We start from the raw sequence: 22,981 nt of genomic DNA on the forward strand, positions 1-22,981 counted from the left end.
TATGCTTCTCATGTTTGCACATAAGTCCAAAAATCTCACCATATACAACCTTGAAGCAGGACAGTCCCACAATATTCCTTTTCCTGTCTCTTGCTGTCCTTCACCACCGCCTTCTTCTTGAAGATTTAAACAGGATGTTTGTGTAAATCACATGAGGCTTGGGAGGGACACATCTAGATATAAACATATTCTACCTGGAAATCATTTAGTGGAATGATAGAAGGACTGAGTTAAAGAATGAGTTGGACAATTTGATCCCCATTTAATCACTATTACCCTAGCGACTATTCTTGTTGTATACTTAATAGTTGATCATAGTTTTGTCTACCTCATACCCATCCTATGTTTTGCCCAGGTTACCTAAGTGACTATACTTGTAATCTTATTGACTGGTTTTAGTTCTGTCCCACCATAAGGCCACCTCACCTCATGACTTTGCTCAATAAACATCCTTGAGAAGCAGGGTTGGCGGGCAACCCACTTTCAAGGGCCCCTCCTGTCCCTCTCAGACAGGAACTTTATTTCAATAAATTCTTCCTACTCTTAAAAAAAAAAAATGGACAACAGAAATGGAGATTATTAAGGTCCAGTGTTAGAACTACAGAATAGTGAGTTGCAGACTAAGAAACTAAGCACAGTCCTCAGGAGGGTGGAGTGGTACATGCGGGGGGGTAAAAGATGAGGAAACTGAAAAATGATGATCATCAAGAAAACCAGGAAAGCTCAACATGATAGAAGTGAGAAATGTCTAGGAAGATGGTCAATAGTTCTGCATAGTCATTGTGAAAATATCAAGTAGAATGCAGCGTGAGTATAGACCAGGGAAATCTGACTCCTAGGAGGTGATTAATAGTCCGTCAGAGAATTGGTCCGTGGAGATGCTGAGTGCTTAGGCCAGGGTTGCAGCAATTCAGCAAGGTCGTGTGGGCTGCGGAAGTGACCTGGTAAAGCATTGGACACTTTCAGGAAAAAAACTAAAGGAAAATAAAAACAGTGGGTTGGTGTAGAGAAAAAAATGATGGCAGTTTCAGGAGTTAAGATTTGAAAAAGAATGAATGGTATTCTTCTTGGTCAGGTTTGCCAGATGGGAGAAAAATCCGCAGAGATGAAATAGTTGAAAATAGGAAAAAGATGAGAAATCATAGGGTCAGGAAATTGAAGCTGTAAGCAGAAAATGAAGCCAAGGGCACAGAGGATTGAAAGGAAAAAGAAGGATTTGTTTTTCTGGGGAAGAAGCAATGGGAAAGATAAAATAAAAACTAAGCCATAAGGAGTGTGGGAAACAGAATTTCATGTAGTCTCATTAACCACCTACTCTGGTCAGTCACTTGCATCAGTCTAAGAGCTAGAGGGAGAAGCGGGTAGTGTGTCTTCCCCATCCAGTAGGAGGACAAGGTGAGAAAATCAGGGGTGGCTGGTGTTTCTCATCGTCGTGTCATTTTCTATAGATATTAGTGATGGACACATTGGTCTTGAAACTCGACTGCCATTTTTCAAGTCTGTAGTTCTGAAATTGAACAGACCTCAAAATACTTTTCTTCTGTCATCATCATATCTCCTTAATTTCTTTTAAACTTTGTCCCTACTTTGCTAAGCAGAACTGTCATCTGCTAAGCTGCCCTGGCCTCGTTTTCTAGGAATTCCCAGCTGTCTTTCCCAAAAGCCATAGAGAAACTTGTTGCCTTTTTGATAGAATGCCCATGAACGTGGGAGAGAATGTGTGTTTCCCAGAGCTTAACCTCTCAGATGGCAGGGCTCAGGAAACACATTACAGTCAGCAGATAATAAATCTAGTTTTCATGTTCCAGAAGGTGGCAGTCCCCAAGGCTGTGCTCCTGATAACTTTGACCAGGTTTGGTCAGAGTTGGTCTTTATCAGGAAGAAAGGATATCTTCTGGAGCCAAATTAATCATTGCCCTATTAAATAAAATGTTGTAAGGACTGGACAGTGTGAGGAAGTAAAATTATACTGGGGGGAAAATTACAGCGAAGTACTCCTCATATATAGAAAATTGTTAAAAAGTGTAATGGAAAAAAGACTCCTCTATATTCCTTAAGACTTTATTTTTCTACAAGTCCTGTATCCAGATTTGGGAGCACAGCCAAGAAAATATAAGCCGAAGTGTATTCTAAGAGTCAGAATAGGTGTTGTAAAATATGTGCTATATATACTCTCGACTTGTGAGTTTCTGAGGTACTTGCTCTTTCTTAATGTAGGCATAGCTATAGTAAGTGCAAGGATATAGTTTCTCAGCACATAACTTACTAGGACAGGTTTACCTAGGTGCCAAGACAATGCAAACGTAGGTAAATAGAACGAGAAATCCTCAAATCTTTCTGAAGAGCTTAATGTCCTGAGATCGTTACCTCCTGATCAAATAGATCCATGCCGCATTTGTCCCTGGTGTGTCGGTGACTGACCCTGTAGACCTCCTAAGTCCTGTCTAATTCTTAGAATTCTATTATACTTCTGTATTTATGGTTTTGACTCTGAACCAATTCCTGTGTGAACTATAAAGTCTTGCTCCTGGTACCCCTTCCTGTGGTCTGAAGCTGCGGAAGGTCGCGTTTCTTGCACAAGCCTTGTTTTTGTCCATTTATCTTTGGGTATAAATTAAAGTGTGATGAATGTCAGGTCTCTAGAGTACTCACACTTACCTCACAGTTATTCCAGATCAAGTAATATTTTTTTCCACTCTTCGTTTTTTCTTAGTAAATGTTTGCATCACACTTGATTACACTCCATGTACCTAAGACATCTCAGTTCTGTTTCCATCCTCTTTCCCTAATCCTCTCACTCTCCTTCTCACTTGGAAAAGATCCATGTGCCTTCTCCCTATTTTCTTTTATTTTGCTTTTTATTATATTTGGACTTCTCATAAAAGAGAAATTATGTGATATCTAAGCTTATGTGTCTGATTTATTTAACATTGTCATCCTGAGCTGCTCTGTTTATATACAGATGACCCAAGTTTTTCCTTTTTATGGCAGAGTAGTAGTCTGTTGTGTGTAAATACATTTTCTTTTTTTCATTCATCTGTTAATGAACATATCAGACCCCCTCTAGGATTTAGCTGTGACCAACCTTACCGGCATAAGCATGGGCACTCATGTATCATTGTACAGTCAATAATGGCTAAATGGAAATCCTGTGTTTAGTTTTTTAGGAAATCTCCACTGATTTCCATAGCAGTTTTACTAATTTACATTCCTACCAACAGTAGAACAGGGTTCCTTTTTTCCTGCAGCTTCACCAGCATTTGTTATTTGATTTCTTGATGATAGCCTTTCTTTCTGGAGTAAGGTAGAATCTCAGCATTGTTTTAATGTGCATTTCTTGAAAAGCCAGTGATGCTGAGTATCATGTATTTGTTGGGTATGTGTATTTCTTCTTTTGAGAAGCATCTGTTCATTTCAGTTGCTCATTTTTTGGTTGGGCTTTTTGTTTGGGGGAGGGAATATGTGACTTTTTGAGTTCTTTATATACTCTAGATATTTGTTGTGTGAATGATAGTTGGTAAAATTTTTTCCTATTCTATAGGTTGTCTTTTGCTCTGTTGTTCTTTTCCTTTTCTGTACAGAAGCTTTTAAATTTAACATGATCCCAAGTATTTAGGCAGAGCTCAGCAGCAGGGGTTCGATCTCCAGCATGCCATACTGACCCCACCCCTGGGGTATGCTGAGATGGCCATTGAGACTAGGCGTGATAGCATTCACCTGTAATCCCAGCACTTGGGAGGCTGAAAACAGGAGAATCATTATGAGTCCAATCTACATAATGAGACCCTGTAGACCCTGTACTCAATACATTTTTAAAAAATTTAATGTGATCCCATTTGTTGATTCTTGGTACTTTTTTTTGTGCCAATGGAGGTTCTGCTCAAAAAGTCCTTAACTATGCCTTTAAGAGTTCTACCTATTTGGGGGACCAGGGAGATAGATAGCTCAGTTGAATAAGCGCTTGCCAGGCAAGCACAAGGTCCTGAGTTCAATCCCTGGTACCACAAAAAAAAAAAAAAAAAAAAAAAGTTCTACCTATTTTATCTTTCAGGGGATTGTTTCTGTTTTAACATTTAGTTTTTCAATCCATTTTGATTTAAATTTAATGCATGGTGAGATATATAGGTCTAGCATAATTCTAATTCTCTAAGAGTTAATCATTTCCTAATTACCTGCATTAGTCAAAACAAGCAGTGACTCATATAGTCAAAAATAGAAAATATTCTTCAATTATTTTTTGGTTTTGGATCTGGAAAACTTGATTCATTTTACAGTGAATTTATCTCTCCCCCCAATATTTGCCTTGGATGATATTAAAATTAACTTGCATGCCTCGTTCCATGTTCAGAGCAGAAAATGGTAGCTCCCGAGCATCTTGTATAATAAAGAGAATAAACTAGAGTGGGAAACGTGATTGTAGAGTGGATTGTGCATATGATAATTGAGAGGACTTCGCTTATATTAGCATGAAAAGAATTGTGTGTTTAGGTCATCCAGAGTGCTTACATGGTCACACCCCAGAAGAGATTGGCTTACGCGTAGAATACTTGCATTCCGCATATTTGGTACAGCCTATTTTTATGAGAAGGTGTGTGAATGTCTGCCATTTCAGTACAGATAAAAACTTTTCAGCTATGGGTCAGAGAAGCCGTGGAGTAGTTTGGTGCCTGTGTGTAGCTGGGTGACTACCTGTGCTGTACTTGACCGCGGCATAAGCAGAGGTGTCACAGAAGGATAGATGGATTCCAGGTAGGTTTGATTCTGAGACATTGTTCTTGAATTGCTTTTGATCTACTGACCAGGGGGATGCATTTAAATATATTTTCGTGATGCTAGATATCTGTGAAGTGCACACATCCGTGTGAATCATGGTATTTATAAATGTATTGCCATGAGCCATATCTGCAACGTGCGATAGCTGTCTGGGGAGACCCGTTTTTATGTGCAAGCACTTACTAAACTTACAAGGAAACTCAAAGCCATGGTTTCTATAGCAACTATAGCTTAGACACATTGCAAATAGACATACATTAAATCAAACTCCAGTATACAAATATAGCGTAATGGATTTAGCGCTGCTTTGGGAATTGGGTCTGAGCTTTCTCCTTCCCTCAGGGACTGCAATGTGTCAGCCTTAAAATCAAGCTAATGGAAATGTAGAAAAGAGGTTTGGAAAAGGAAACAACCTAAGAAGTAGAATAATAAAGTATTTGAATAATCATGATTAAATCGCTAAATACAGATTTGAATAAATTCTGTCAGATTTTTCAGAAACTGTATTGAGTGTTTAAATACTCTCATAACCTTTGATTTTGGATGTTCTTAAGGTGGTCACATAATCTTAAAATATGTATTCATTTGTTTAGCAATATATGAACATTTATTAAGCACTTGTAATCTGAATAAGCATCACTTCTCTCACCTTTGCAGAAAGAACAGCGGTTTTTTAATTAATTTTTTATTTTGGGGGAGGAGGGGCACTGCGGAAAGGTTTTTAAGAATAGAGGGTGAAATATAGCAGTAAGAGTGGTTTCTATCCTCATTCTAATCTTGATTTTAAGGCCTAAAACATGGTCTTCTGAACATTGTACCACGTACATTTGAAATGAATGTGTGCTTCGCAGTTATTGCTTGCATAGTGTTTTAGAACTGTCAGGTGAAGGTGGGTGCTGTTATTAAGATAATCGATAATCTCACTAGATTTGTTTTGTTTTGGAGGAGGGTGGGGTTGGTGGTGGTGGTGTTTTGGTCTAGCTCTTAACAGTTGCTGCACAGCGGCTGTTGGATATTCCTACATTGCTTATAGAATTATCTGTTACGCTCCCTTTAATTCCATTCTGTTGTTGCGTAGCTGTTGTTATTGGATGTACACATTTATTATTAAGTCATCCTGTTGAATTGACTTTGTTTTTGAAAATATTCTTTAGTCTACTTTATCTGATAATAAGGCTCATTCTAGCTTGTGTATACTTTTTGTACTATCTTTTTTTTCCTCAAAAAGTGACATTTATTCAGAAAAAAAATTGACAAGATATTCATCCGTTGGCTGCCTTCCCTTCCCCCTCCAGCTGCTCCTCAGACACCCAAGGTTGAACATTGGTTAGAGGTAGGCAGTAGGACAGCCCTCTCAGATAAGGTCAACGACATTGAGGGGCATCCCTTCAATGGAGGTGTTGTAGAAAGTTTCAGTGTCTCGAAAAGTCCTTTTGTCTTCTTCTGTCACCATGTTAATAGCTATACCCTTACGGCCAAAGTGGCCTCCATTACCAATTCTGTGGATGTAGTTTTCCCTGTTTGTCAGAAGATCATAGTTGATGTCTAAAGAACCTGCTGGGGCTGGGGAAATGGCTTAGTGGAATAAGCGCTTCCCTGGCAAGTGCAAGGAACTGAGTTCAATCCCCAGTTCCACCAAAAAAAGAAAGAAAGAAAGAAAGAAAGAAAGAAAGAAAGAAAGCAAGCAAGCAAGCTGCTGCACATCAGTGCCTCTGGCCAGGAAGTCAGTGGTGATCAATACTCCACTGGAGCCAGACCTGAGCTCCCTCATGATCACATCTCGTTCCTTTTGGTCCATATCTCCGTGCAGGGCAGAGACAGTGAAGTCTCGCACGTGCATCTTCTCTGTGAGCCAGTCAGCCTTCCTTCAGGTGTTAATGAAGATGACTGCCTAGATGCTGGTCAGGGTCTAATGTAAGTCATACAACGTGTCCAGCTTGCATTCCTCTCATTCTGGGTTGATGTAGACTTGGTGGATACTCTCCAGGGTCAACTCTTTCTCCTTGATGAGAATTCAGATGGAGTCTCTTGTGAACTTCTTGGTCACTTCTAGCACATCAGAAGGCATTGTGGCTGACAACAAAACCATCTGGGTGCTGCTGTTGAGCTTTTGGAATATGTCATAAATCGGTCCTTGAGTCCACAGCTCAACATTTCATCAGCTTCATCTAACACAAACATCTTGATGTATCTGGGAGACAGATATCTGCAGTTAAGCATATCAAACATGCAGCCAGGGGTTCCCACGATGATATGGGGAGCTTCCATCTGCAGCTTCTGTACCTCAGCATGCGCATTGTTGCCCCCAGTGCAGGCATGACATGAGGCACCTATGTAATCTCCTAATGCCATGACCACCTCTTGTATCTGCTGAGCCAATTCTTGAGTGGGAGCCAACACCGAAGCCTGGGTAGCTTTTGGATCTAGTTCAATCTGTTGCAGAATTGATAGAGTGAATATGGCCATTTTCCCAGTTCCAGACTGGGCTTGAACAATCAAATTGTAACCCTTGATACAAAAAAGAATGGCATGCTGCTGGATAGCAGAGGGCTTCTCAAAACCACAGGCATAGAGGCCACAAAGAAGGGACCCCAAGAGGTTCCTGTCATCAAAGCTGTCAACAATCTCATTTCAGTTACTTTCCATGATGCCTTCAGGCTCCATCCATCTGGGCCATTGTCTTGAGATGGAGAATCCTGACCCCAGGACAGGATCCTTAGAAACTGGCTGTTTTTTTTTTAGAAACAAAAAACCCCACAGAATTTCAAACAAGATGATAGGAAATTAATAATGGTTATTATTATCTTCAAAGTAGTTGCCCAGATTACAAGACGTAGACATAAAAACTGATCAAGCAGTTAAGCATTAACTGTTGCTTTAGATGAACTGATAGAAATTAGTAGTATAACTATCTTAACTATCTTGTGCATGCAGACATGCCTTTTTTTCCCCCTTCTTTTCTCCCATCCCAGTTGTTCTTTCCTTTTGAGCAGTTTCTTTCCCTTTCACAATCTCTGTTGTACCTTTTGGATGCACATACTATTTGTATGATGTGAAAGACTCATTAAAATGTATTTTGCAGGTAGGATTTAATTGGATCTTATTTTTTATTCACTTTGGTAATCTCTACTTTTTAGTTGATGTTCATTTATATTTAATGTAATTACTGATGTGGTTGGATTTAGAACTAACAGATTACTGGCATAGGGCACAGGGGAAGGGTTCTTTTTGTTTGTTTTGCTATTTCTTTCTTATTGTCCTCTAAAATAATAAAAACTTAATTTTAATGATTTTTAAACTGCCTCATTGGATTAATTTTTTAGTAGCTACTCTAAGAATTATATATTCTTACCTTTTACAGTATACTTATAATCCTTACGAAGACTATGGAAAGTTTACAAACTCCCTCCCCACTGACCTTTGATGTATTTGTCATATGGTAAATTTCCATGTTTTATAATCCCCACAAAACAGTGGTATAACTTTTGCTTTAAACTCATATTGCCTAACAGCAATTTTTGAGCTCTGAAAATGTTTTTTTTCTTCATAAAGATGTGTAGCATGAGGGCCAGGAAGATAATTCAGCAGACTAAATGCCTGCTTAGGCAAGCGCAGGACCAGGATTCGATCCCTGGTACCACATGCTGTGCCAGCTCTGGAACTCCGGGCTCACCAAGCCAGCCATTGAGTCTGGGAATGGTGATACACATCTGTAATCTCAGTGCTAGGGAGGCTGAGACAGGAGGATCACTACAAGTCTGAGCTACATAGTGGGACCCTGTACATAATAAAATTTAAAAGAGGAATAGCTAAAAAAAAAAAAAAAAAGTATATATAAAATGCAAACTTAAAAAAATAAAAAAGACTTCAAAAATAAACCTCTAATTTATATGGATTACATGTAGGAATCATATTATTGGTATATTTTTCATATATTAAAATCTTTTTAACTTTTGCTGTATCCATAGAAAATGTTAAGTTATTTGTGGTGCACATATTTCTACTAGGCAGTATTGCATTAAACAGTTTGTATTATAAAGAATACTAAAAATACCTATTTTCATATTTTTGCTATTTATAATTTCATTTCTGAACATCTGAATTCCCTGCTGCCTTCTTTTCTCCCTTCTTCCTTTTTAGACTGAAGAACATTTGATATTTCTTATAGTTCTGGTTCAGTGGTATACCACCTTCAGTGGCATCATCCCACGGTATCATCTTACAGTGCTGCTTTAGGATACCATGTCACACCTAGTTGTCCTTTTTCTGTCTTAAAAAGTTCTATTAGACAAACCAGTCTTTTTTAGTTACTTATATTATCCACTGCCTATGGCCTACAAGTATATTTTGTAAGTATTCATTCTAACTGCCCATCTCCTGTATAAAATATAGGATAGAGATTTTTCTTAGTCTTTATTACCTCTGTAAATGAAATGTTTTCTGTTGATATATCTTAAAGTTTATCTTCTCTGTCCCTGGGCATCTCCAGTCTACTGTTGAATGTAATCTTTATTTTAGCTATTGTGTCAGTTTTTTGGGTGTTTTCCTCCACTGAATTGGCCTATCTTTTCATTCATTGTGGGCATATTTTCCTTCTGGTTAGCTGATCATGTTTATGGTAGCAGCTTTAAAGTCTTTGCCTATTCCATCATCCTGGCCTCCTAACAGTTGGCCTCTGTTGGCTGTCTTTTCCTTCAGAATATATTACATTTTCCTAGTTCTTCATATATCGAATAGTTTTGGATTATATCCTGGATTTTATGCATGTTAGTGTTGTAGAGACCAGATTTTGGTGCAAAGAGTGTTGATGTTTTTGATTTAACAGCAACTTACCCAGAATCCAGTGGGAACGTACTCAAGAAGTTAAATGCCACTCAAGGGGTCCTAACCTTGACATCAAGCCTGTGCTTTTATACAAGAATTCCTTTTCCTAATTATTGCTAATATATAATTCTCCACTTGAGAAACTCCGGCCTTTAGCTACAGCTATTGTTTTTTATCCCTAAAACTCAAAGAAATGCATTTCCCCATGTCTACTCTTTAGACCAGTACTGTTCAGGATGGCATTTTATTTCTCAGATGTGGGGTAGACAGGCACCCTTCTTGTCCTTTTGTCAAGATGAGTCATTCCTGTTTATTCTTACAGTTTCTCAGCAGATACTTGCTTGATCTTATTTCAGTTCCTAGTCATTTAACCACATATCCTCTTAATCTCTGCCTTCCTAGTGCAAGGATCAAAGGTTAATTTTCAGGGAGTCTACAGTATCCACTCATTACAAGAAAGAAATACATATCTCTACCAGCACCATAATTAGCAGAGCTTCTTTTCAAACAGATGTTAGCGATTATTATACAGAATGATGTTTGTATCTTTCCTTCAAGCCCTGTCCTATATCGGCACTGTAGTATTCCTTTGGCCAGCTTGTCATAAGAAATTACATAAGGCATTCCTCTTAGTGGCCGCTCCCTTAGCTGCATTAAGACCTGGAGAAAATGTGAAGAGATACTTTAATGGCCCAGCTAATTAAATGCTTCCAGGAGATCCCCGGAAGAAGAGTAGGACTGGTTTTGTTCTTTCCGTTGCATGCCTGTGTATGTAAGATGTAGAAGAACACTGCGAGGCATTGAGACACTGTCTTCTCAAGAACAACTAAATCTGTATTCCCCTACTCTTTGTCTGGGCTACTATAACAAAATACCATAAACTGGGTGGCTTATAAACAGCAGAAATTTATTAGTCACAAATTCGGGATGGCAGGGGCATTCATTTCAAGAACAAAACACTAGCAGATGCAGCACCTCATCTGAAAAGGACCTCTTTCTCATAGCTATTCTTGATAGGTGTCACCTTCATACCATGTCCTCATACCATGAGAAGCCAGCTAACTCATTTGAGCCTCTGTTGTAAGGGTGCTAGTAGCATTCCTGGGAGCTCTGCCTTAGTGAGGTAATCAGTCACCTCTGAAAAGTCCCATCTCCCAGTACCATCACATGGGGATTGGTGCAAGATTGGGGGTGGGGAGCTGCAGCCTTGGGCCGAGGCACTTAGCTATAATGTTGATAAAACCATAGCATACAATATGAGTAATACCCTGCTTTGCCCTGATATTGAGTATCTGAGAATTTAGAATATTGGGCACAGGTAGAAGCAAAAATCAGCGAGAACTGAGGATATTTCCAGGAGGAGTTACCCTGGCAGTTGTATCTGGGGAAGCGTCAGGCATTTTTTCACTTCCATCCCAACCTGTCTACTGAGACAGTGTTTTTGACAGACAATGCTAAATCCTAATTTTTAATTATTTTAGATTTCTAGAGTCACAGTACAGGCATCATTTCTTTAAAACTAGAAATTTTTAAAGCCTAGAGATCAAACCTATTAGATGTGGTGCTGTACTTGTGAAACTCTTAAATTCTGAATCTAATAGTTTTCCAAGAAATTTAGAGGAAAGAAAGACATTTAAAATGTAGAGGGAGTCAGTAATCTTACCTAAACTTGAGCACATAGTAAGCGCGCCTGTCAGTCAGGTTAGCTTCACAGCAATCCTAACTTGCCTCATTTTAGAGTTCAGAAAACTAAAACACAGCAGCAGAGGTTCAGTAACTCGCCGAGTCTCTTGCTAGGAGGTCATCCAAGATTAGAAGCCCAGTGCTGATTCGAGTCCCCACTGTTAAACTTTAGATTATATTGCCTCATCAGATACCACATACAAGGTCTCCTCTCACGCTACTTTGTCACAAACTAAATTCATCAGATCAAAAAGCTCAGTATTACTTAAGCATGGAATAAAAGAGTGGTCGCTGCTCTGTGGTGGTGATGTTCACCTTTTTTAAAACAGTGAGTCTTTAAAAGATTGAAAATATTCCCATTCAGCACAAAAGGGTTTTGAGTCAGAAAGAGTTACTGTGCTTTGTTTACATTATCATACAGGAAATAGTAAGCCACTTGTTCCAGGGTTATCAGCTCTAAAGCCAAAGTCAGCATAAAGTCCAGAATTCTGAGTGCTTGATTAGTTAGATTACTAATTTCTTATTTGTTAAATCTTCAATTCAGATATCTCTCTGAGCAAATGGTCTGAGGGATTCAAAGCAGAAAGAAATCCCCTGAGACAGGGTTGGCCTGTATTTCCTGTCTGTGCACAGGGCTCTGCTAAGAGTGTTGGTGGCATCTGTGATTGTCCCTTCTACATTGGAAAGTGGTCATCCCAGCTTCTTAAACAACACTGGGCCTCCTAACCCGCAGGTGTTGTCCTTCCCCAGCTGCTCCATGGATATGCTGAAATGTGTGTCAGTTCTGAAACCAAGTCTCCGCGTTACTCAGAGCAGCCATCTTTGTTCTCTTTATCAGTGTGGTGAGGTGAGATTGTGCTTTTCAGCATGAAGGTAAAGCTCATCTGGTCTCAAAAGAGAATGACATCACATTCACTGTCCCCATAAGTAGGCTATCACAGGTTGCCAGTGAACCTATTTTTCTTTTTTACCAGGTCCTTTCTTCTTTTTTTAAATGAGGTCCTTTTCTTATCACTTGGTATGTTGAATGGGATAGAAAACAATGTTGACTTGAAGAATTTTCTAGAATCCCTTTGAATTAGGTGGATTAAACTGTAAGCCAGCTCTCCCTGTAGGCCAGTACACAGGAGACTGTACCACAGTGTCTGGTGAGTTGATTGCATTTGAGTCACTGGGAGTTCATGAGCCAGCATGTGGCCGTTTTTCAAGTCTTTCTAGCCGCTACCTGAGGACCGTGTTGCACTCTAACGTAGTACCACAGTGCTCAGGAAATATTTCTTAAAATAGAAAAAGGTTCGTAGTTCTTGGAGCCCTCGCCCCTTTTGGAAACGCTTTCCTGGAATTCTCATTAATTCATGTAGGGTCTTGCTGAGGTGATAGGAGGGATTCGGGAGACCCAGGGACGCCAACAAGACTTCTGTTTTTAAAGAAGTTACAGCCTAGTGGAGAAGTGACAGGGACAGCAAAGCAAGGAAAGTGTTCCCAGGGTGTAGAGGAAATTCACCCAAGCAAGTTTTGCATACTGTTTAAAGATTTCCTAGAAAAAGGAAAGTTCAACCGAGGCTTCAGGGATGAGAGCCCACTGCCAGACGAAGAGTGGAGCTGAGCAAGCGAGACAGAAAGAGCAGACGTTGGGGCAGGAGAAGGCGCACTCAGTGCAGTGGAGCGTGCTGTTCTGGAGGGATGTTGCACCACTTAAGGCTGCAGAGATAAGGCAGGTGCTTGTTTCTGCTTTAAAAAACAAGAGAAAGAAAATCACAAACTTAGTGGTTTAAACCAACACACTTAGCCTACAGATTCTAGGCACAGCACACTTAGCAGGGTCGTCTGCTTAAGGGTCTCTCCAGCTGCAGCCCGGGTGTCCACTAGGGCTGGGGTCCCAGTGGCTCAGCCAGACACTGGCTCACCCCTTCGCTCCCCAGCTGTGGGCAGTTTTAGGCTCTGGGTTCCTAGGGGTTACTTGTACTTCCTTTCCTTGTGGGGTTTGCTAGCAACATAGTCCTTATGGCAGAGATTTCAGGGCCAGTAAGGAAAGCCCCGTAGCATATCTGCCAGCAAGACAGAGTTCTGTTGAAAGTAATGCAGTGGTAGAGGTGGTGTCCCATCATTTTTTTTTAAACTTTTTTTTTAAATTTTATTTATTTATGTGTGTGTGTGTGTGTGTGTGTGTGTGTGTGTGTGTGGCCAGCTCAGCCCACTAGAGGGCGGGGCTGGCTGGTATGTGGTGCTGGGGGATTGAACCGTGGTCCCTGTGCTTTGCTAAGCTTGTTCTAAGTAGGTGCTTTAGACCACTGAGCCATCTCACCAGCCCCTGTCCCATCATTTTTGCCATATTCTGTTGGTTAGAAGTTTAAGGCGTCACAGGTACACACACACTTCAGAGGGGTGTATCTCATAAATATGTGAACAGCAGGAGGCTGAGATCATTAGGGGCGAGGTCACCGTAAGTTCTGCTGGTTGCAGAAGTTGATAGATTTGTGCATTGTAATGCAGACTACTAGGAGTTAACTTAAGCTTGCTCCGCTTGTTGAGGACCTACTAGAATAATACCGTACTTACAACCTGAAGACTGACTGACCATATGGGAAATGGGGGTGGCCCAACAACTTCATGGTTAATGCAATTTAGAAAGGAGGAAGCCCAGGATAAGTGGGTGCCTGACCTGGTGTTTGGCTGGCATAAGCGGAGAACCCCAGCGCAGGAAGCCCCAGCGGCAGGGCAAGTGCCACTTAGGTGGGCTCTGCTCTTCATCTCGTTTCCCAAGCTCCACCTTGCAGTGTGGCCGCAGACCACATCCATGCTGGCAAGTGTGGATAAAAGACTGTTATTAGACCCTAACAAGCTTGTAACCAGCAGAGAAGGGACATTGTGTGTCACCAGGGACTCTGACTGAAATTAAAGGGCAGTACATCATAAGGTAAGCATTTACATTCCACCTAGAATGGCCATCTTAGTTTATAAGTCTCGTGCTGAAGTGAGCGCTGCGTGCCAGGATTCGGTTGAGCCCACCATGATGCTACCATGGTAACGCCTGCGTGTCTTTATCCTCCGTGGGCTGGTTCAGGCTGCTGGGCTCTTTCAACCACTACCTTCCTCTCTCCTGCAGCAATGGGCCAGGGGCCACTGCTCTCAATTACTGGTGAGATTTGATGTGTGTGGTTTTTATTGGGATCATTTCTGTTTCTCTGAGAACAGCTGAAAAATAAGAATTTAAACTGAAGTTGTGATTGGATTTGTTCTGCAATATGTCCCAAGCACACTTAATTTTCTACCAAGGTGCAGGAGGCATGAAAAGTGAGTAATTTATAGAAAGAAATACGTACCGTGTTGAAATAACGGTTTAAAAGCTAGAGAATGTTTAATAGTCCAGCCATTTCAAGATGTGAACTGCCTTCCTGCATTTATGCCCCTATGAAAAATTCTCTGAAACCAGAGTGACTCAAGCAAAGCCTGGAAAATACTGGAGAATCACATGATGGCTAAAAATAAGCACAGCATCTCCAGCGGGGACAGTAAGCAGGGCGGAAGGAACGCAGTACGTGAATGCTCCCACTTGCTCCATGGAGTCGTCCTCTGCCCGCCACGGGATAGCGTTGGAAGGTTGGGCAGCCAAGAGGGGTCCCAAGCCCTCTCCCCACCCCACCCTAGGCACTACAGCCAGCTTCACTGGCGTGCACTCCCAGCCCTGGCACAGAGCCTTTTATTGTGCCTTATGATGGCCCCGAGCCCTGAGGGAGGCACGAGGCTAACTCTAGCTCTTGGCCCTGCCTGGTTTTCCTTGAGCACTCATCCTGGAATCTATAGCAAATATATGAATCATGGAATGCCTTTTTTTTTTCCTATTGACATTGCAAAATGCAGGTTGTGTAAATTACTTGGCATTATGGTGACTATTTCTATACAGGTTTTTAAACTATAGCATTGCAAGTACTTTATAGGATACAAAACACAGTTCATCTCCCCTGTGCTAGAGGACTCCCCACAGCAACTCCCAGCTGGCCTTTCTATATTCTGTACTGGGTCTATTCTCCACACAGCAGGTAGAATGAGCCTTTGCAAGCCAGCGGCAGCATAGTCACTGTGCTTCTCACAGTAGCCTCTGAGGTCCTGTGTGACCTGGCCCTCCTGTACATCTCTGGCTGCCTCCTGCCTGCAGTGCCCCATGCCCTTACCTGCTCTGGCTCCTGAATAGGTGCAGCAGGGCCCTTGTACAACTAGGAGCTGAGTGGTGGCAAACTTACAGCCTGCATGTTGCAGCGGGCTGATGGACCATTGAAAGCTGTGAGAGGTTCACCATCGCTGCAGTAGGCCTGTCCTCTGCCAGAACTGCCCTGTACCTGGCTGTCCAGCTGCCTCTTATCTCCTGCAGGTCCTGGTTCAGACCTTGCTTTCTCAGTGAGCCCTAAAGACCTAAGAAAGCTGGCTCTGTCATGTCCCTTGGAGAGGTCCTAGACCCTAGTTAGAATGTGAATTCACATGAACCAGCATCCTTTGAGTTTCTTGCATTATCCCCAGTGAGCTAGCTTGCCAGACACATAGTAAGGGTTCAATAAATGTTGGTTGGTTAGATGGATGGATGGATGGATGGATGGATGGATGGATGGATGGAAGGATGGATGGATGGATGGATGGATGGATGATGGATGGATGGATAGAGCTAACTGAAGGAGCATGGAGACTTGAGCTTCAGGTCCGCTGATTTTTACTGTAGTCAGAAAAATGCATGGAGTAGGGGCTCCTATGCCTATAAGCCCATTGTGGGGTTATGGGCTCATCAATTTTTATAAAGGTTCTCTTGGAATAAAAAGGAGTCTCATTTCCTTATTATTTCAGCAGTTTCCTTTTAACTTTGCTAGTATCTGGAAATGGGAAGCCACTATACTTGTGCATTATTGGCATAATCAGATCTCATTTGCCGAGTGAGAATAGTAATGTGGGCAAATATTTGTTGAACACTTACCATGTGCCCGGCTCTTGTGTAAGAACTTGTTAGGTGTGAACTCGTGTATTCCTCCCAACCCTGCGAAGCAGACACTGCTGTCCCTCTCTTAAACTCCAAGCAAGCTGGGCAGCAAAAGTCGCCCTGCTCGGTGAGCAGCAGAGCCAGGATTCCTGTGGGGCCCCCTCCTAACCACTGTACTCAGCGGTGCCGTGCCAGGTCTTCATTCTCATGGGATTAACAGGGTTCACGCCTGCTGTACAGAGCCACCCCAAAGCTGCTCTGAAGGGAGCTGCCCACTTTTACAAGCTGACACTGAAGTAGTAAGAAGGAAGAGGAGCCAGACTTTGCCACTGGCTGACTCGTAACGATAGAGCCATAAGGGCTACAGACTGCTGATTCCAAAATGAGAAAACCAGACTTTTAATGCTCTCATGAACCAGGGATCCCTGAACGCTGTTCAGGGGTGGAGCTATTGCCACTGACGTCTTTTTTACCCCTCAAAGCGGAGCAGATAGAGAATCTATAGTGAATGTTGGTCCCATTTTTAAGAGAAAAGATCAGGCTGCCTGGACTTGACAGTCATTAGGATTGCATAAGAGCTGTCAGGATGATGGCCCTGATGTCACTGAGAAAGTCCTCTTCCTGTGGGAACTCCATTCTCATCAGTCCAGCCTGAATCCCCCCCCCAGGAGTGGCTTCCTTTTGGGTTTAAACTTTTATGATCACAACTAAAAAAAAATAAAATCTGTTTGCCGAGGCGAAGTGGCTAAGAAAGCACTGGGAGCTCCATCCACAGGTTACTCCTGAGTGCAGACCCGAGGCCTCTCCCTATGGATTGGCCATGCTGTGGGGCTTTACATGAATGGGAAGGGTGGCAGGGGTGGAGTAGGGAGAGGAACCAGCTCTCAACTTAGGGAAGAAGTTGAGAATGACCAGCGGAGCGCTGGCTCCTGAGTGCACACACGCGTTCATGGTGCAGTGTGTCTGTGGTTCTTGTCAACAGTATTAATGTCGTATTTTTAGCTCCTCTGTTTATGATTTTGGCAAAAGGAAGAGAGCAGATTATGTAAGAATTTCTAAATTCCAGCAGAGCCTTGGCCATGAAGGATCAGGCCAAGTACAGTACACTTATTTGCTTCACCCCTCTGAATCCACTGCACCTCGTATGTCCAAAATGCTGTTAGCATTTTCCATAAACATGAAGCAAGCTACTAATTACCAACATTAGACATAGCGATGATCTGGCTTCACTAAGACAGTGAATCAGGCCAGCCACTCTGTGTGTTTTTTATAACTATGGTTAAAATGTCTTAGAATCATATTTATACCCCAAATCCTAAAGGCATTAATTAAGACACAACTGCTCAAAGGCTGCTGTTGTGAATCATGTCCATATCCAGTGGGCAAATTCAGAGAATTACAGGGCCCTGTACAGAATTTATGTCTGTTTTCTTCTGCTTCTACAATTCCTTTTATTTTGAAAGGGAAAATTAAGGAGGAAGAGAAAAGCTTGGGGGTAAAACAATTGCTTATAAAATAGGGCTACTGCTAATTATGTTTTCAGGACATCATCAAACACAGCTTGGGAAAAAAATGGAAATGGTTAATAGCTGTAAGGAAAAAAATGTGTATCTGCTGTAGCCCAAGTAGCTGCACTCTCTTCAAAAGCTATTATGTAAATGTTTTTCACATAAGTACCATTGAGGGAAGAGGCAGGGGAGGGCACAGAAGTGGGCTCCCTGGTGCAGTGGAGCATTCTGGGAAACAAGAAGGCAGCTGTTGAGGACCTCATTATCTTAGAACCAGGGTAGGACTCAATGCAGGACACTGTGGGGTCACTTCACAAGATTGCAGTGCTTATGTAGAAGGAGCTTGCCGATGTTAAATCCACTGACTGTGGTAACTGCACAGTTTTCCTTTTATCGGGTTATTGTTTTTTTCTTTAATCAGTCACACAGTTCGTGTGTTTTTTTCTGGAAGATGTGTGCAAGCACAAACACACTTCTCTTCCCCCCCGCCCCCCGCTATCCTTCCCCAGCCCTGCCTTGACTCCTAACTTCGCACTGGGGGAGAGTCAGTGTGTTTTGCTCATGCCGTCCCTCCCTTTTCCCACCCTGGCCACCCTCCCTCTCTCTTCTTCCCCTTGTCTGATACAGGTCTGATTTTCTGGTAACACCCTTATAACAGTGACTTAGAAAGTGAGAAAAGAAGGCGCAGCCGCAGAAGCCCGGGGCACTTCAGAGTACGTGGAAAATAGTGAAACCTATAAAGGGAATAAAAAGTCATTCCAAACTGTCTATAGGATGTGACAATATGACATATGCCGTAGGAAATTGTCACCGTTATTCATTCTAATAAGTAATGAAATTGTTGACTATAAGGAGGCCAAGTGGTTTCATCTTTTTGTGTTGTGTGTGTTTACCTACATTATTTCTTAGTGTTTGAGAATCATGTGCAGTAGTGGAGGAATAAATTACTTCATTCCAAATTGTAGCTTTCAGTGTTCAAAGTGCTCAGTCTACATTCTTGTGAAAACTAGCTTCGGGTTTAGTCCTGAATTGTGGATTTAAAACCCCTTACCCTGGGCTGGGGAGATGGCTCAGTAGAATAAGCACTTGCCTGGCAAGCTCAAGGTCCTCAGTTCAATCCCCGGTTCCACAAAAAAAAAAAAAAAAAAAAAAAAAACCTTACCCTGATAATCCTAGCATCTTTCCAGCCATCTTTCCTATTTTTTTTAATTCCTTTGTATTTATTCATTAGAGGGGTACAGATGTACAGTTAATTAATGCCGGCCTCCTAAGGCCTTATCTATTTCCTGCTGTCATTTTGTCTCCAGACAACTTAGTAGAATTTCAAAACCCCTCTAATGTTAAATATCAGCAACTGATTATTGAATTGATCTGTTACTGAGTTTTCAAATATGCATCCTGTTCCACTCCTCCTTTGTACTGTCTGCACCACGTCGCCCACTAGGGGACTGGGGAGAGGACTATCTTCTGCCTGTGGCTGCGTGTGCTCGCGTGTGAAGCAGCACCCGAGGACGCCGAGTCTGCTTCTCCTGCCTTTCTCTTTCCTGTCTTGGGGGCGTTCATCCATAAAGGACATCAGTGTGGCCCAGGGGGAGAACCTGCGCCCTAGGCTCCAAATGACTTTTACAGAACTGGAGAGACACAGATGCCATGGTGAAGGCGGGGCCTCTGGAAACAGCCTGGAAAGCAAGACCCACACAAGCAGATTTAGGTGGGGCTCAGCAGCAGGGGAGTTTCCTCAAGGCAAGAACCTTGCTCACATCAGTGACCACAGAAACAGCTCTGTCCCCACTGAGGTGAGCCACCTGGGGCGTGGCACTGCAGGCCCCCATGAGTCTCGCAGCCAGCTTCCTATGGGGCTTTGTCACTCCTCCCCGCCCATGCCAAAGCTCCTCTTCCTTCTCCCCCTCCTCCTCCCTTTCCCCCTCCCTCTCCCCCTCCTCTCCTCCTCCCTCTCCTCCTTCTCCTCCTCTTTCTCCTCCTCCTTCTCCTCCTCCTCCTCCTCCTCTTCTCCTCGTCAAACACTTGTACTTTCTTTTTCAGGCAGCATTCCGTGCCTTGAAAACATGATTAGCAGTGGCCCTGATGTATAAGCAGTTAGCTTCTGTTCCTTCCATGTTTCCTTTGAATTGAGGTCAGACGGGATAAGGCAGTGGCTAAGAACATGAGTGTGTCTGACAAGCTGTGCTTGGTTACTGCAACCAACCTCACATGGTGCTGCCCTCCCTTGTGGAGAGCTGCCCTAGGAAAGCCCCTGTGCAGGCCTCTGTGCCTCAGAAGAGGTGAGTGAGCATGGCAGAGACTTGGACAGCCCAGGACGAGCCACTTCCCCACACAGGCACTGACTGACTGTATGTGCCCACGGGTGAGGAGCCTGCCTAGTAACAGCAGGCAGCTTCAGAGAGAAACTAAGGAAGAAGTCTCTTGGGGAGGATGACCCCTTTTGTTGGCCTCCTTCATGTGGTGCAGGCTCTTGTAATGGGTGACTTTGACATCACCATAGCTCTACAGGCTTTTCCTGGTGTCTGCGCTGGAATGATCCCTCTGCTAGGAGGCATCCAATGAATTCTGAAAACTTTTATGGACCATGGTTGTGTCAGGCACTGTCCTTGGCCATGGGCTGTGGCATGGCAAACAAAGCAGATGCAGTTCCTGCATCGAGGCCGCCGTTGCAATTGGTAAAGCTTCTCAGAAAGTACCCAGCATGCTGTGGACCCTAGAGGAAGGGCCGTCTAAGCTGAGACCTGAAAGACAGCAGGGCTCATCACTCAGAGTGTGTGCAGGGGGATAGAGCCCAAGTCACACAGGATGGTCCTGGAGTCACAGAGCACTGGCTTGTTCAGAGAATGCAGAAGGGTCCATGCCTGAGAGCTCTTAAATGACAGTGTGGGGACACAGACATACTGTCCCACCACTGTTCTCTGCAGGCATCTGGAAAGGGAGGACCATGGAGCTATGCACCCATTACAGATAAACAAATTCAGGCATTCCACAATCGCCAGGATGTCCTTTGCATAAATGAAGTGTCCCTGAAGGTTTACTCTTAGGACAGTCAAGACTATTTTAAGCACTGGCCAGATAGCTCAGCGGACTAAAGCACCTGCTTTGGCAGAGCGCAGCGGCCAGGGTTCAATCCCTGCATGCCATGCCAGCCCCACCCCCAGGGTGCCTTGAGATAGTGATTGCGACTGATGCATGCCTGTAATCCCAGCACTTGGAAGGCTGAAAACAGCAGGAGCAGTACGAGTCCAACCCTGTATATGCTGTAGACCCTGTCCTCAATTCATTTAAAAAAAAAAAACAACTTTTAAATCATTCCCAATTTAGTATTTCCTCCTTAAAATATATTGAGTCCTCCCTTCAATGGCACTAACATATATTGAGCATTCCCCTAGTTTTTAAAGATATTTTTTCCTCTGTACAACAGGGTGGCATTTTCAAGTATTTGACAGCTATAACACTGTCAGTGCGTCTCAAGGGTGTTTGTCTTGAGTCTGTAACTAATGGCTCCAGGCACCTGAAGACACACAGATACAAACTTTACAGTCTTCCTCTTGGCTCCTTTGTAATTAGAGTATTGGTTGAAACTTGTAACTGCTGTCACATACCTGCCTTTATAACTCCTTGCCACTTGCAAATGTGTCAGAAAAGAGAAAAATTGGGAACTGTAAAGTTGGAAATAAACTGTACAATTGGAAACCACATGAGCAGGTTTTATTTGCTTGTTCTTCATGTGTTCATTTAAACATTTGTTCCTTCACCAAATGTGTTTTCCGTCAAGAATTGTGCAATGTATTTGGGTTATAATGAATAAGACGTATTTCTTGCCCTCCAGGAGACTTCTGAAAGGGAAGAGTAGGGGGTGGAGAATAATCGGGCCAGGGAAACACAGAAGGGTCACCTGCACCAGACAGGGATCCCTGGAAACAGAGCTGTCCCCTCCCTGTTAGGAGAGAAAGGTAGGGCGGGCTGGGTCCCCAGCCTCAGTGCAGGTCTCAGCCCACAAAGGCACAGGCTTCACTGGGTGCCCCGTGTGACTTCTGCCTTGGCGGTGGAAGCCACTCCTGTGTTCCTGCCATGGGCTGCGAGCCCACTGAGCTGTGTCAGACAGGTGGGGGCTCTTTGTTTTTGGTTTTATGTCATTAGGGGAGATACTCCTTGGTCTCTGGTTTAAGGGTGTTCCCCTTTGCCCCCAAGTCCCCATTTTAAAGACGCATTTTCTCCCTGTAGTTAAGTACAGAACATTATAGGGTGACACTTTGACACGTGGGAACCCTAAGACCTCTCATCTGATGTTTTGATGAGCCATTTGAGAATCAGCTGTAAATTATGGACAATGCCAAACTGGGATTGTTCTGATGCTTTTTCAGTGTTCTGTAAAGATCTTTACGTTCTTTTCCCCCTCCTGTGCCAGCCTCCCCCCTGAGGGGCTGCTGGAGTTCGGTGTTTCAGTGCATCCAGTGGATTGCAGCCCGTGTTCCCTCTGCACTGCAGCTCGCCCGTGCGCTGGCCAGGAGCCCCTGCAGGCAGTTTCTTCGGCCTTTCGGCAGTAGTACTCGAGGCATCCCTGCTTTTTTGGCACAGGGTGTCCTGGGTGCACCTGGTGCGTTCATTCCCTGCTCCGTGCCTGGGTCAGAGATGTCTCAAGAAACCTTTTTTTTGCAGAATGGCATTTTTTATTTATTTATTTTTAATTTTAAGTTGGTACAGAGTCTCGCTACACAGCTTGGACTTGTAGTGATCCTCCTGTTTTCAGCCTCCACAGTGCGGGGATTACAGGCGTAAGCCACCGTGGCCAGACTCAGTTGCAGGTCAGCGCGCTCAAGAGTGGGGCTGACACAGCATGCAGTACAGGGAATCAAACGCTGCACTTGCCGAAGCAGGTGCTTAGTCTGCTGAGCTATCTCACTGGCCCTGAGAATGGCATTTAGAAAGCAAGGTGAGGGCATCCGGGTGTTCACAGTTACAGAGATACCTTTGCTTCTGGACTCTTTAAGCTAGGAAATTCACAGAAGGAGAAAAATAGACATTTTTTCATGTAAAGTGTTAATCTATTATAAGGCATTTTCTCTTGTTCATTAGCAACTCATAAGGGTAGTAATTGGAAATCATCTAAGAACCTTTCTTCTCGAAAACAGCCTTGGGGCTGGGGAGATGGCTCAGTGGAATAAGTGCTTCCTTGGCAAGCACAAGGGCCTGAGTTCAATCCCCAGTTCCGCCAAAAAAAAAA

At 43.1% G+C, this 22,981-nt stretch overlaps 1 protein-coding gene and 1 pseudogene across 6 annotated transcripts in view; one reads left to right on the forward strand and one right to left on the reverse strand.

The window, feature by feature from the left end:
• Mapre2 (microtubule associated protein RP/EB family member 2) overlaps positions 1-22,981 on the forward strand; it is a 177,017-nt gene that overhangs the window by 139,160 nt on the left and 14,876 nt on the right. The window lies entirely within an intron of this gene.
• On the reverse strand, positions 6,128-7,437 carry LOC101578152 (annotated as a pseudogene).

The sequence above is a fragment of the Octodon degus genome, unplaced genomic scaffold (assembly GCF_000260255.1).
Source record: "Octodon degus isolate 3935 unplaced genomic scaffold, OctDeg1.0 scaffold00003, whole genome shotgun sequence".
Classification (NCBI taxonomy): Eukaryota; Metazoa; Chordata; class Mammalia; order Rodentia; family Octodontidae; genus Octodon; species Octodon degus.